Here is a 13692-nt window from a genome sequence, read left to right as displayed (position 1 = left end):
GGCAAGTGCTTTGTGAAGACTCTCAGGGCATTGCTAGAGACAAGGCACCTTGTAACGGAAGCACTGTACTGCCTACACCCGGCTGGTGACTGGGAATGCTAATTAAATCTTTATATGATCTAGAATCAACTTGGTGACAAGCCTCTGGGTGTGTTTATGGGGGAGGTTCTAGACAGGTTAACTGAGGTGGGACATCTCACCCTACTGTGCTGGGCACCATCCAGTGTCTGGGATCCCAGACTGAGAAAATGGGACAAAGTGAGCATTATGTATCCTTCTTCGCTCTGCTTCTTGATACAATGTGTCCAGCCCGCTCACACAACTCTACCACATCCAGTCTTCTCTGCCCTGTTGGACTGCACAGTTTGAGAACCGTGAGCCCAGATGAATCCCTCCTTCCCAAGTTATTTTTGTCAAATTATAGCAATGAGAAAAGTAACCAGTATGCTTCTGAATGTTTTTCAGCCACTCAGCAAATACCTACTCAGATGTGAGGAGCACAGAGGAGGGTCTCACCCCAGGATGCTCCACTGGCAGAGAAGACGTGTTGCTGAGCTTGGGGGAACTGCCTCCCAGGAATCTGGAAGCACAAGGTGAGAGTCAGCCCTCCAGCCACCCTTCTCTCTCCCACTCTGGACTAGAGCTTGAGTAGAAGCAGAAAAGGACAGACTGCCAGGGCAAGAGCTGAGGGCATCAGGGAAGGGAATGGTTTTGGCAAGGGATATGGAGAGCCTATAGGGATGGGACTCCTAGAGACCTGTGATGACCTGGGAATCTGGATGAGGGCCCCACGAGCTGCTTCAGGAAGGCCTTAGGGAGTGGTTAGGACTACTGGAGGAGGGGGCACCTTAAGGCCCTTTGGGTCTCTGACTGTGACAGGTCTCAGCCCTGTCCTATTATACCCAGCTCTCACTAAATGATCATGAAATTCCTCTTTCCTGTGATTCCCCCATAGGAGGCTTGAGTCCCTACCATGCAGCTCTTAGGTCATTTCTGGGCACATGTACCACGCCCAGTGACTCCTCTGCAGGGGCTGAATAGGCTGTCTGCTCCAGAAGTCTGCTGGGCCTGAAGTCTACTCTAAGAGGCTTTGTACATGGTTCAGTCCCTGCTGGGACTGATGCGATTCCATTTGGCTACTTAGCTAAGTACAGAAACAAGACAGGTGTTTGGGAAGCTCAATCCTTTCAGTTTCCCAGGCTTTATGGATAGTACTGACCTCTGCTTAGAGGGTGGAGCCAACACTTTTGGGAGGGGCCAGAGGCCACCCAGGGAAAGAGATGGTGCCAGCCATCCCATCTGAGGGTCCATGCCTGCCCTCTCAGTCTATCGTCCTGCTGAGTGTCTGCAGCATCTGTTAGTTGGAGCTCATGTCTGGCTCCCTATCTGTGTGCTTCCCTTTGCCTGGGCTTTTCAACGGGCCCATGTCTTTCAAGTCCTTGGCCCCTCAAACCCAGTCTCCCTAGCCTTCCCATGTGTGCTATATAGGGAGACTTGTCCCTGACTCCTGCTCTACGTCTTTTGTCCTTAGTTTCCAGTCTTGGCATCTAAGAGATCTATAGCCATGGCCATCCAGGAACCCTGGGGCACCCCTGGTGGGATCAAGTGTGAGATGGAGTACAGGGAGTGTGACACTGGTTGTAGGGTGGTTCCTGGGCACTGACGAACGCTCTTCCACCCCAACAGCAAGACACAGCTTGCTCTCAAATATCAATGATGGTAGATGGACGGTGCATGATTCTCCTGGGAGGACAACAGCCACATACTAGGAAGGGTACAGTGGGGAAGCAAGAGACTCTAGAGTCCCAAGTGAGTGTCTGTGGTGGTTGAATAAGAACCACCATCCCCATAGGCTCCGATGTTTGAATGCTTAGGGCGTGGCACGGTTTGAAAGGATTAGGAGGTGTGGCCTTGTTAGAGGAAGTAGTCACTGGGAGTGAGCTTTGTGGTTTCAAGAGCCCAAGCCAGGCCCTGTGTTCTCTCTTCCTGCTGCCTGTGGATCCGAATGCAGACCTCTCCGCTCCTTCTTCAGCACCATGTCTGCTTCCTACCGTGCTGATAATGGACTAAACCTCTGAAACTGTAAGCCAACCCCAATTAAACGCTTTCCTTTATAAGAGTTGCTGTGGTCATGGTGTTTCTTCATAGCAATAGAACATTGTCTAAGACAGCGTCTTCAGGTGAATGCATAAAACTGTACATATTGGACCCTTGTAATTTACCAACCAGGACCTTCTTAGGGGCTGACCCCAAAGGCCTCACTGCCAAACCAAGAGGTTAGCTTTATCCTGTGGAACTGTACAATGGGAGTTAGGTCTGCAGTGATAAGCACTTTAGCATGAGCTCTCTGACTGCACGGGCCCATAGGATCCCCTGTGGTGAGAAGTGGGACAGACCTGGGCAAGAGCAGGGCCAGGGTACTGGATTTGAAACTCATGGACATCTGCCTATGCACAGACACTAACATTTCTCCCTCCATATCAGGCCTGAGAACTGAGAACAGGGTAAGTAGTTAACGGTTCCTGCTTATCACCACCCTCTGACCCCTAACCTCTGACTCTTGACATTTCATATGGCCTATCTCCTCTGCCAGAATGTTTAAAAACTCAGAGACAAGTTCCCGTCCCCATCGGGCCTTCTTTCTCTAAATAGACCGAAACATGATGATTTCATGAACAAATCCAACCATGCATTATACATTTTGAATTCTTAAACTAACAAAGTGACTTTGGATCTATAAACGGTGCCAGAAATAAGTATCCCATTTATTTTTGCCTTTGGAGCTGTTCTTCTGTCCCTGTCTGCCCCCCAAGGCCCTGGCTCATTTTGGCAGGGCCTCGCCCAGCATGCAGCAGAGATGAGGTACCCTCAGAACTGCAGGTACCCTGATTCTGCTGCCATCCATCTCCACAGACCTTCCCAAGGTCCCTTCCAATGGGTACATGAGGGTGAGTCCTGATCTTGGCACATCCCTGCCTGCCTCCCATGATGCCCATTTACGTGTGTGCCTCGCTGATTTCTGGAAGGGACACAAGATAGTATGGAGGCATGAGAGGTGTCACCCCCCAGAAATTCTGCCAGGATCTACCCAGGCTCACACCCAGGGTTCACCAGGTCTGCGGCAAAAATGGCTTAGTTTGAAGCTCAGGGTCTATGTGGATGACAGTAGAGGCTAATAATCAGTGTTTTGTCCCCCACCCCCTCTCCCTTCCACTCTACTGCTGTGGCTCAGGCTGTCACAGATGCCCCTCACAGCAATGAAGCACATGGGATTCCAAGGGACCTCTGATGTTTTGTTCCCAACATGACGGGGTGGGGGGGCATTATGCGACAGAATGGGAAAGGCGTGGTCTGTGTTCCACAGTGAACAATGAAAGGGTCCATTGCTCATCTCCACATCCGACCTCTCCTCAGGAAGTGGTTTTGCTAGGGCCTCACATTTGAGATTAGAGCTTAGGAGGGAGCGATCCTTACTCCTCCAGCAAGAAGCATTGTCTTGCATTTGGCTGGAGTTGGGAGTAAAGACATGAACCCAAGGAACAGAATCTGATCTGTGGCTTTCAGGGATGTGTGTCTGTTTCAGGACATTTCTGGAATGGAGCAGAGCCTGAGAGGAAGTTGGATTGGGGATGGTCTTAGGGGCTCCTGGATGTATCAGTCTACCCCTGTGCACAGAGTTTCCTGACAGCATCTACAAGTGTAGTGAATGATTGAAGAAAGGACTGGGCACCATGGAACTAGTACTATGGGACACCTTGACTGGAGAACAGGTGGATGCATGGTGCAGATGGATGCATGGAGCAGGTGGATGTATGATGTAGATGCACGGTGTAGGTGGATGCATGATGTAGAATCTTGGTGCAGGTGGATGCATGGTACAGGTGGATGCATGGAGCAGGTGGATGCATGGAGCAGGTGGATGCATGGAGCAGGTGGATGCATGGAGCAGGTGGATGCATGGAGCAGGTGGATGCATGGAGCAGGTGGTTGCATGGTGCAGGTGGATGCATGGTACAGGTGGATGCATGGAGCAGGTGGATGCATGGTACAGGTGGATGCATGGAGCAGGTGGATGCATGGAACAGGTGGTTGCATGGTGCAGGTGGATGCATGGAGCAGGTTGATGCATGGTGCAGGTGGATGCATGGTACAGGTGGTTGCATGGAGCAGGTGGATGCATGGTGCAGGTGGTTGCATGGTGCAGGTGGATGCATGGTACAGGTGGATGCATGGAGCAGGTGGATGCATGGTGCAGGTGGTTGCATGGAGCAGGTGGATGCATGGAGCAGGTGGTTGCATGGTGCAGGTGGATGCATGGTGCAGGTGGATGCATGGTGCAGGTGGGTGCATGACACAGGTGGATGCATGACACAGGTGGATGCATGATGCAGGTGACACAGATAGATTCATGACACAGGTGGATGCATGATGCAGGTGGAGGTGCTCATAGGAAATGCTTCCTGTCTGCTCTGGGTTGAGGTGTCCAGCCCAGCTCTTTCCATCCTCTTACTGGCAGCTCCTGAGAGTCTCTGGAGTAGCTTCTCAATGTCAGCTGCTTTCTGGGCACCCAGCCTGGCCATCCCATCCTCAGCACAGTTTTTCCTGCACACACGATGTTGTTTGTTTGTATAGCGTACTCCTCCCATCTACCTCCATAGCTCTGGCTACAGGGACCTGACCAAGGCCCTGGGACAGAAGCAGATGGAAGCTGGCCGGCAGAATATGGATGAAAGGACCCAAGGGAACAAAAGCCTCATGGGCCTTAGAGCAGCCCATGTGGCAGACTAGGGAGACAGCAATGTCCCAGAGCCCAGCTTTCTACCCTATTTGAATCTCTCTTGTGGCCAAGAAGGCATGGGAACTGTCCTAATAAGAGCCTCCACTGTGCAAACAGTCTATTGTGTTAGTCCTATTCCTTGAGACAATGCCTTCTCTTGAAACACTGTGTTCTGGGAGCTTCAGGTCTCCTTCTAGAAGTTTCCCTAAAGACCTAGGCCCTAGAGGCCCCATAAGGGCCAGGCCATCTGGACCTTTTCCACAATCCTGGGCAGCTGGGAGCCAATGTTGTCCCTAGGAGAACTATAGTCTTTCTACTCCTTGTACTGATCCTACAGTTTGTTATTCCTAGATTATCTGGCATGTGCTTCGGAGGGAGAGCTTCACTCTTGACAGCTGAGGGAGCTGTGGGTCCATTGTGGGTGAGAGCCATTGTTAGAGGCAGAGGACTGGCTTTCATGGGACTTGAGCCCCTGGACCCAGAAGCCCAATGTCTCCATCTGTAAAGCAGACAAAAGTTGACAATGGATCCCCATTCTAGCCTTAAGTAGACTAGTCTCTATCTAGATATGGACACTCAGACCTGGAGCCTGAAGGATAATGGATACCATGGAAGTTCTTGTTTGTTTTTTCGTTTGTTCACATGAATGTTTTTTTTACTGAGAATCATCTCTCTGACACATCATTTTAGACTTCAGGGACTCTCCCCTCCTGAGGAGGAGGAGGAAGAGAGAGGAAATAGGAGATAGAGACAGTGAAGCATAGACAATAGCACTGAGAACACAGTAAGGATCAGTAGAACACAGTAGGTTTGAAGGTGATTAGTAGGGGACCCTGCTGGTGGGGTGCCTCTGTGAGAAGGCAGAGCCCTGAAACCAGGCCTGTGAAGACCTAATAGGCCATGGATCCACAGGCTTGGTGTAACAGCTGTTGTGGGATAATGACTGTGTTGTGGTGATGAGGAATATGGCAGTAACATGACGGTGGTAGGAATCACGGTTATAGGGACAACAATGGCTATGAGTAGTGTGTGGGTGAGAATGAAGGATGATGGTAATAGGGACAGTAAAGTGGTGATAATGAAACTGATAATAGCTGTAGGTGTGGCTATGATGATATCAACGGTAGTAGTGGTGGTAGTGATGGTTATGACGGTGATGATGATGGTAATGGTGGTTATGATGGCAATACTGATGGTAACGGCAATGATGATACTGATGATGATGGCTGTGATAGTTATAGTGCTTACAATGGTGGTGATGGTGCTAGTGGTTGTGATGGCAGCAATGATGATGGTCATAGAGGTGATGATGGAGTGTGGTGGTATGTAGCCATGGTGATGATGGTTGTTGGTGGTGATGGTGGTTGTAACGAAGGTGATGATGGAGTGTGGTGGTATGTAGCCATGGTGATGATGGTTGTTGGTGGTGATGGTGGTTGTAACGAAGGTGATGATGGAGTGTGGTGGTATGTAGCCATGGTGATGATGGTTGTTGGTGGTGATGGTGGTTGTAACGAAGGTGATGATGGAGTGTGGTGGTATGTAGCCATGGTGATGATGGTTGTTGGTGGTGATGGTGGTTGTAACGATGATGATGATGGTGGTGGTGATGATGATACTGGACATGATGGTGATGGTGATGATGTTAATAGATGCTGGTGTGGTGGCAGAGGTGATGGTGTCAATGGTGAGTCACTGGTGGTGATGGGGTAATGGTGATAGTAGTAGTTCTGGTGTTGACAGTGGTAGTGATGACAGTGATGATGATATCAGTAGTGATGGTGATGGTTGTGCTGACGGCGCTGGTGGTGATAGTGAGAAGATGGTGGTAGCTGATAGTGTTAAATGTGGTGCTGGTGCTGCTGCTGGTGGTGGTGGTGGCAGCATACAGCCAATTAGGAAGTGATGGTAATGATGGTGATAACGATGACTATGATCCTGACCTATGGACCATAAAAGCTGTTCTTCAGTCTTAAACACAGTGGCTCTGTGCCAAACACTGTGCCACTTGCTGACTTCTAAGGCCTCCTGCTAGGTAGAAGCCAGTACCTCTCTATCTTGCCAAGTAGGAGACAATGGGGAACTGAAACGGGCCACCGTTTGTTATTTACTGATTTGCATTGGAATCACTTTTTGGACACAAGGACCTTTACCTCCAAACACCTGCCCCTACCCAAAGCTTCTGGTAAAAACAAGATCCCCTTGCCTGTCTGGGCTTTGCTCCATGATGCCCACCATCAGCATCTAGCCTGGTCTTTCCTCACATGCCTACAGAGGTGTGGGCACGTTGGTCAGGTTTTTACATCACCTGACATCAGAATTAACCCCGACATTAATTTGCTAATGTATTGTGTGAAGTGGGTTGTGCAGCCTGAGCACTTAGGGTGAGCTTAGACATTTCCAAGGGGGATTACTGGAACGTGCTAAGTGGAAGGCTTAAAGGTTACTTGTTTCCATGCGATCCATGAACTGTTCTATGAAAAACCATAGCAGAAATAATTGAAGTGTCAGGAAGTACCAGAAGAGAAAGAATAAGGAATCAAATCAACAATTCTTTTGTTGCTTACTCTCATCCTGGTTTTATTTGGTACTCTGAAAAGATGCCAGTATTCAGGTGTTGCTCTGGAAAGGCAGGGGAGGGAAGAGGAGAAACAAGTTCATTCCATTTTTGTGGATTCTCACACCTCCTGGTGAACCATCTATTGTCAGGGCTATTCCAGCATCTCACAGGGCCTCCTGCACCAGTGCAGTTGGGAGGACCGAGACTCTGGGAGTCTCCGAGCACTAATCTTTGAGTCTTCAGAACTCAGCTGTGATTCAGAGAACAAAGTCACTCCCTGTAGCCACACAGCAAAGGTAAACTGGAGTCAGCCTTGGAACATCTGGTGTTGGCTCTCCAGGGAAGAGACGAAAGATGGTAGGTGGGGGCCAGACGTGGTACGCAGAAGAGATGTGTCAGCCTCCTCTCTGTAGGAGGGCAGCCAGATGTATATCTCTGTCTAGGAGCTTGGTGGAAGGAGATATGGAAATCACAGGCTGAACAGAACACGGAAGGGTCGCCAAATGATGTCAGTGTGAACGTCAGCCCAAAGGAGCCCAGAGTCTGTGGTTGGTCTGGTCTGGTCCTGGTGTTGGGTTTGGGCAGAGGTTAGGTAATCTGTAGTGGGTGGCAAGAACTGCCGATTCTGACAACCCATCAGTTCCCAGATTCCCTTCCACTGAGGGGTCTCACCAGTAGCCTCTGGGGTGTGGGTGGCCATACAAAGCCCCATCCTCGGTAGCTTTCTGGAGACGTGCTTCTGACTTCAGAAGCTAAAACTACTGAGGGAGGACATTACTAGTTTGCCCTTGGGACTCTGTGCCCCCAGCCCTGCCAGTTGCTGGCCATTCTAGTTTTCAGAGAGCCAAGTAGAGGAACATCACGTGGCATGCTTTCCTCCTTGTTTTCCTGACCAGGATCTAAAACCCCAGGTGCTGAGATGCTGCACCCTATTGGGAAGTTTCTGAGGGACTAGATTTAACTTGGGGTGGGAGAATCACAGGAATATGGGGAAGAGGACTGGGTTCAAACTGCCTGAGTCTCTGTGGTCTGGGTCTCCCCCTCTGTCTTGCTTCCACTGGCAAGTGTATGTGAGGTGAGGTTTTAAACAACACTGCACCCTAGCCCAGCCCTGGGACCAGGACTCTGGGCTCCGGGCCTGCTTTGGGGGGGGGGGGTTTGTAGAGTGCGCACAGCAAGGAGTTTACCTTCCCACTGGCATGTCAGGCTACCCTGTCCTCACTTACCTTCTTCCCGTTACAGATGTTCCAATGCTTCCTCTGACCATCATTTCATTTGGAGAGCTATGTACCCTGGCTACTTGTGGAAAGTCCTTGACTTTTTCTTTCCATAAATAATAAGAAAGTGAGAAGTTGAACCTAGCAAATGAGCTCCTTAGCTTCTTGCTGGCCTGGCTCAGCCTCCACAACCTCTAGCCAAGGCCTGGAGGATCCTCTGAAAGACCAGGGTAAATGAGATCAGAGCCCTCTTTAGGATGACCTGGGACCATCAGAAAGGCCCAGTTATCTGAAGCAGGGGGAGGGGACTGAGGACTCTTCCCTGATGCTTCCACATGAGCAAAGCCTCTTAAGCATTGAGCCACCAAGCTCCAAGGTAAGGTAGTGACTCTCTGAACGCAGGACAGTAAGAGTGAGGATTGGTAGCAGGGTAGGGAAGGAACGGGCTGTGTGGCTGGTGGAGGCAGGGTAGCTGGGCTTCTCAGCTGATTTAGCATGGTAGGCTAGAACCTGCCTTCTAAGGGCTTGCCCTGTTCCCTCCTTTCAACTCCAGATCTGTGCAGAGCCAGAGTGTCTGTGCTTCCATCGGCTGTCAGGCTGAGCTGAATCTCAGGTTCCCTGCCTCTGAAGTGAGGCAGCTAGTCCAGGCAGCTGAATAAGAACGAACTCCAAGTACAGTGGGTTAACTCAGCAAATGGGGAATTCTGACCACATTTTTGCTGGAACCCAGGCACCTGTGTGGGTTTTACAGCTGAGGATTCATCCAAAGGCATGGCCAGGTCTGGGATTTGCCACCCAAATCACTTATGGGTCTTGGCAGGCTCAGTCTTTGTCTCCTTGACCTCTCCACAAAGCTGCTTTGGACACCCAGCTGGTTTTCTGGGATGCAGGAAAGAATGAAAAAGACAAGCAGGTCCCACCAGGCTGGAAACACAGGCTTGGAGACCTCACAGTGATTCTGTCTACTCCCAGTCAATATCAAGGAAAGGGAACAGCCTAGGGTTATATGTACCGTTTCAGAGATGCCCACCACTCCAGCAGCACCTGCCTGGTAGTACAGTCTTAAGAATAAGGGAGACTTGTTTCCAAGCCTTGTGCTGCTGTGCTCAGCAGGTGTGAGCCATCCCCCCACTGCATGCAACTTCTTGCTACATCACAGCTCAGTCCATTAGCACCACTGCCTGTGCCATCCCAGGCTCTCTCTGGGTGTCAGGGACACATTGATGAATGAGATGGGGCTCCCGCTGACCCAGAGGATCCCACAATTAAAACAACCTGGGTGCAGACCAGGTTGGATGGGTCAGGGGAGAGCAGAGGGAGTTGCAGAAGCAGCAATAGGAAGAGCGCTAGAACCCGTGTCTGCATCCCTAGGAGGCCGGCCTCCTGGCCAAGCCCCTCCAGCTTGGCCAGACTCAATCCACCGATTAACCTCGTGTTCAGAACCACTGAGCCATGAATCGCGTGGGCAGGCGGGTGTGTGTTGCCTTTAAACGAGCCTTATGTAACAAGGCTGTTGGGAACAGCGGACTCCAGCACAAGCCCTTCTTTTAAAATAGATCGCTTGTCTTTATATAGCCGAATGAGTCTTTGAGTCTTTCTTCTGGTGCTGCCGTCTTACAGAGGCGCTGATGTAGGTCAGATATTGCTTGGTGAGAATTAATTAATCTATAATTGTATCGAAGGAAAGCGAGAAAAACAAGCAAGCGCTCCAACTACCCATGGAGCCTAGGAATAAGCATTCCAGTCAGGGTCTGGGAGGACTGGAGGCTGCTCAGTCCTTGTGATTCCTGCTGTCCACCTTACTGCCCCCACTCTGCCCACAGCCTTAACTGTACAAAGGATCAGCTCCCATCCTGCTTCTGGAGTCCCCAGAGTCCCTCTGGTCCCCAGTCCCACAACCCAACCCTAGTATGTGGTAACCACCTGGATGTTCTAGGTCGCCTGTGTCATGAGGCCTGACTCCCCTGGTCCCACTAAGCTGTCCCTTCCTGCTTGCTTTGTGCCCTGGCTCTTGCTCCCAAGCCACCTGGCCTGGTGTGCTCTCTATGGAACTACCCCTTAAAGGTCCCACACATCTTCACACTATTTGCACTCTAGGTCAGTCCCCACTTGTGTCCCATCTCTCAGGTTTTCTGGCTGCAGTGTCACTTTGATCCCCAGCATAGCTAGAAGAAATTCCCAGGTTCTACCCTCCCAGCTCCTGTGGAGTTGGGCCCCATGAGAATAGTTCTGGCCCCTGTAGCATGTTCTATGGAGATGATCACAGCCTAGGGTCTCTCAGGAGGCTGAGGTCCTTTAGATCACTGCTGCCTAAGTGTTTGGGAAAGCAGGGCCCTGGCAGTTTTCTGTGCAAGGGCCCTGTGGTTGTTTCATTACTTGTTAATGATGTCATACCCAAAGTGACCAGAGTCAGAGATGTCATCAAGGACTCCTTTTCCCACCTCTCACTTATGGATTATTTATCCCCAAACCTGTCACCAGACATGGGCTTCAAGTGCCTGCTGGCTTCAGAGAGGATATAAAACCTTCTAGACTTAACTCAAAATGCAGGTGGATCTGGGCGAGACATGAGAATCTCTGGGGGAGGGGGTGGGGGGTAGAGGGGAGGGAGGAAACAGATGCTGTAAGCATCCTAGGCCTAAGTCAGTGTTTTTTGGCTTACCAACCACCAGTGCTGAAGCTACCCGGGCCCTTGACGCTACCACGTGGTCCATCCAGGTCCTCTCTGCCTTGAGAAACCGGGGCTCCACAGTTCCCACTATAGAGTACCAAGCCCTGTTGCAATTATGGGGCTCTTGGGAGTGGAAGGGCTGGAGTTTCTTTTTGTGGGTACACAATCCATTTCTCATAACTTGACGTTAGCAGTGCCCGCCTTTCCCTGACCAGCCAAGTGACCACCTACCTCAGTGTCCCTTAGGGGTCTGCATGTAATACTTGAAAGCCCAATCGATCCCCGCCATAGCTGGGAGGAGGGTTTGTCTGTCAATAGCCAATCCTGGACCTGAATGAGTAGAGTGTAGACACCCAGAAAGGCTTTCCCTCCCTCCTCATTTCCCTCCTTCCCTTGATCCCAGATGGGAAAGAACAGGGGTCAAACTGCAGATCCACCCTTAAGAGGTTTAGGACAGAGGTGATTTCCCTTCCACATCTTTTCAGTTTGAGTTTGGCTGTGGATGTGAAGCTGTGTCTACAGAACTGGGCTTCTGTGAGCAATGTAAGTCTGGGTCACCATAGGGTGTGGCTGCACACGGGCCACAGGCTGCCAGTGGGCTTCCTGGACTCTGCTTCAGCCCAAAGCATCACCATATACTCACATTTGTGGAAGGGCGGTTCCAACAACCCTCGGGGTGCCGCTCTGTAACCTTGCTCTGTAACCTTGGGTATGCCCAAATTGGAGGTGACACCTTCTTGTCTGGGGGCCTGGGAGTCCTAGGCAGGACTTCCTCACTCTGCCTAGTTTAGCTTCTCACAAAAAAATCTACACCCCCAAGACTGACCTCCTCCACAAGGGGAGAAACTGAGGCTGGGGAGTCAGTGTGGTCCCATGGTCACATAGCTGGAACCTGACATTCTGAGTCTCCATGTATAAAGGAACAAAGCTTTGCTTGGGTCCTTGGGCCTTATTGGCGTAGGTGGGTCTTGGGTGTGCTGAGGGTTCAGTTCCATAAGAAAATCTGAAGAATAACCAATTGGATTTCCTCCTTTTGTATTTTCTGCGCAGGTCTATTAGGCACATGCACTCCAAAGGCTGAAAAGCTGCCAGCTGTGTGCCCAGTTAGTCACCTCACCCCTCAAAGCCTCAGCTTCCCACTTCATAAAATGGGGCCGTTGGGAAGGCTAGATAAGGCCAGGGTGAAAGTTGTGGGGATGGTTGCTACCACGACACAGCACATCCCACATCTGTGTGTCCTCCCTCCCACAGCAGTGAGTCTGCTCAGGTTCTGCTCTTTTCCTCAACAGTCTCCCCTCCCACCCCACCCCCACCCCCACCCCAGGAGCCTGCATGTTTCTGCCTTTGCTCCCTCCTGGCTGTTTTGTTCCTGTTCTCTGTCATACAAATGTCAAGAAAGAATTTAAATGAGGGGAAACTGCCTCAAAGGTTGTGTTTCTGGCAAGGTTTCAGATTCTGGTGACTAGGGGCCCCGTGCAGGGCCTTCCTCAAAGGACAGCACAGCTAGGCAGGGAGGCACGCCAGTGTGGGTGCAGTGTGGGGACATGACAACACCCACCTCTTGCTTCCTGGTTCCCACAGTAGCCTGAGGCGTGTCTCGTTGGTCAATGCACACCCAATCAAAGAATGGGGGCCTGACCCAGCCTCCAGATCCTGTCCCATCCCTTTTCTGTCTCTGATCCTTCCAAATCCTTTTTGTGGCCTCTTCAGGTAATGCTCTCCCATCAATGTGCTGATCCCTGCTAAGGCTGAGTTGGCTGCTGCGTCCCCCAGCTCTGTCTTGATCAGCAAGCTTCACCCACTGTGTGTCATCCCCAGTCCACACTGAAAGCTCTGGTTTGCTCAGGATCAGTGGTCTAGGTGTCTTCCCAGGAACACTTGCCTGGTGATATAAGGAGTTCAAAACCAGGGACAGAGAAGAATCTGAGTTTTATCCTGATGGCTCAGGCAGGCCATGAAGCACTTGTTCTGGCTTTTGATAGCTCTTTCAGGGGTGGCAAGTGAGGTTTGTGGGTACAGAAGCACCGGACAGTAAAGAGAGGGTAACCCATTATCAATGGCAGAGGTATCCTAGAACCAATGGAATGGGGTCCTGGCAGGAAGGGACCCTAGAGTGGAATCATAGGAGTTGGATGTAGGGAGAACATTGGGAGGAGCCAGGCAGACAAGATGGATATGAGAAGTCTGCACAGGGACCGCCCTCCAAGTCTGCATTGGCAGTCATGGGGATTGAGATTAGTACTCAGGAATCAAAGTCCGAAGTTCCCCAGGATGGAGTGTTGGTCCTGAGTTTAGGATGGACTTGCCTAGATTAGGGAAGATTTGACCTGAGTGGTCTCTGGGCTTCTGCCCCAGGGCTCATCCTCTTGTAAAGCAACGAGACTGAAAACAGCCTGGCTCGAACACACAGCACACAGCACACAGCACACACCTCTCCGGCTGCCTTCAGCTCCACTGGGGAGAACGG

At 50.9% G+C, this 13692-nt stretch overlaps 1 long non-coding RNA gene across 1 annotated transcript in view; it reads left to right on the top strand.

Annotated features, from left to right (window-relative positions):
* Positions 1-2047, top strand: part of LOC115029417 — a 49899-nt gene extending 47852 nt beyond the window's left edge. The window contains exons 2-3 of the long non-coding RNA XR_003834976.1: positions 466-593; positions 2012-2047. This is a non-coding gene — a long non-coding RNA (uncharacterized LOC115029417). The remainder of the gene's footprint in view (positions 1-465; positions 594-2011) is intronic.
* Positions 2048-13692: the final 11645 nt, after the last annotated feature.

Source organism: Mus caroli, chromosome 15 (assembly GCF_900094665.2).
Source record: "Mus caroli chromosome 15, CAROLI_EIJ_v1.1, whole genome shotgun sequence".
Classification (NCBI taxonomy): Eukaryota; Metazoa; Chordata; class Mammalia; order Rodentia; family Muridae; genus Mus; species Mus caroli.
Note: the sequence above shows the minus strand (reverse complement) of the source record. Positions and strands in the feature narration are given on the sequence as shown.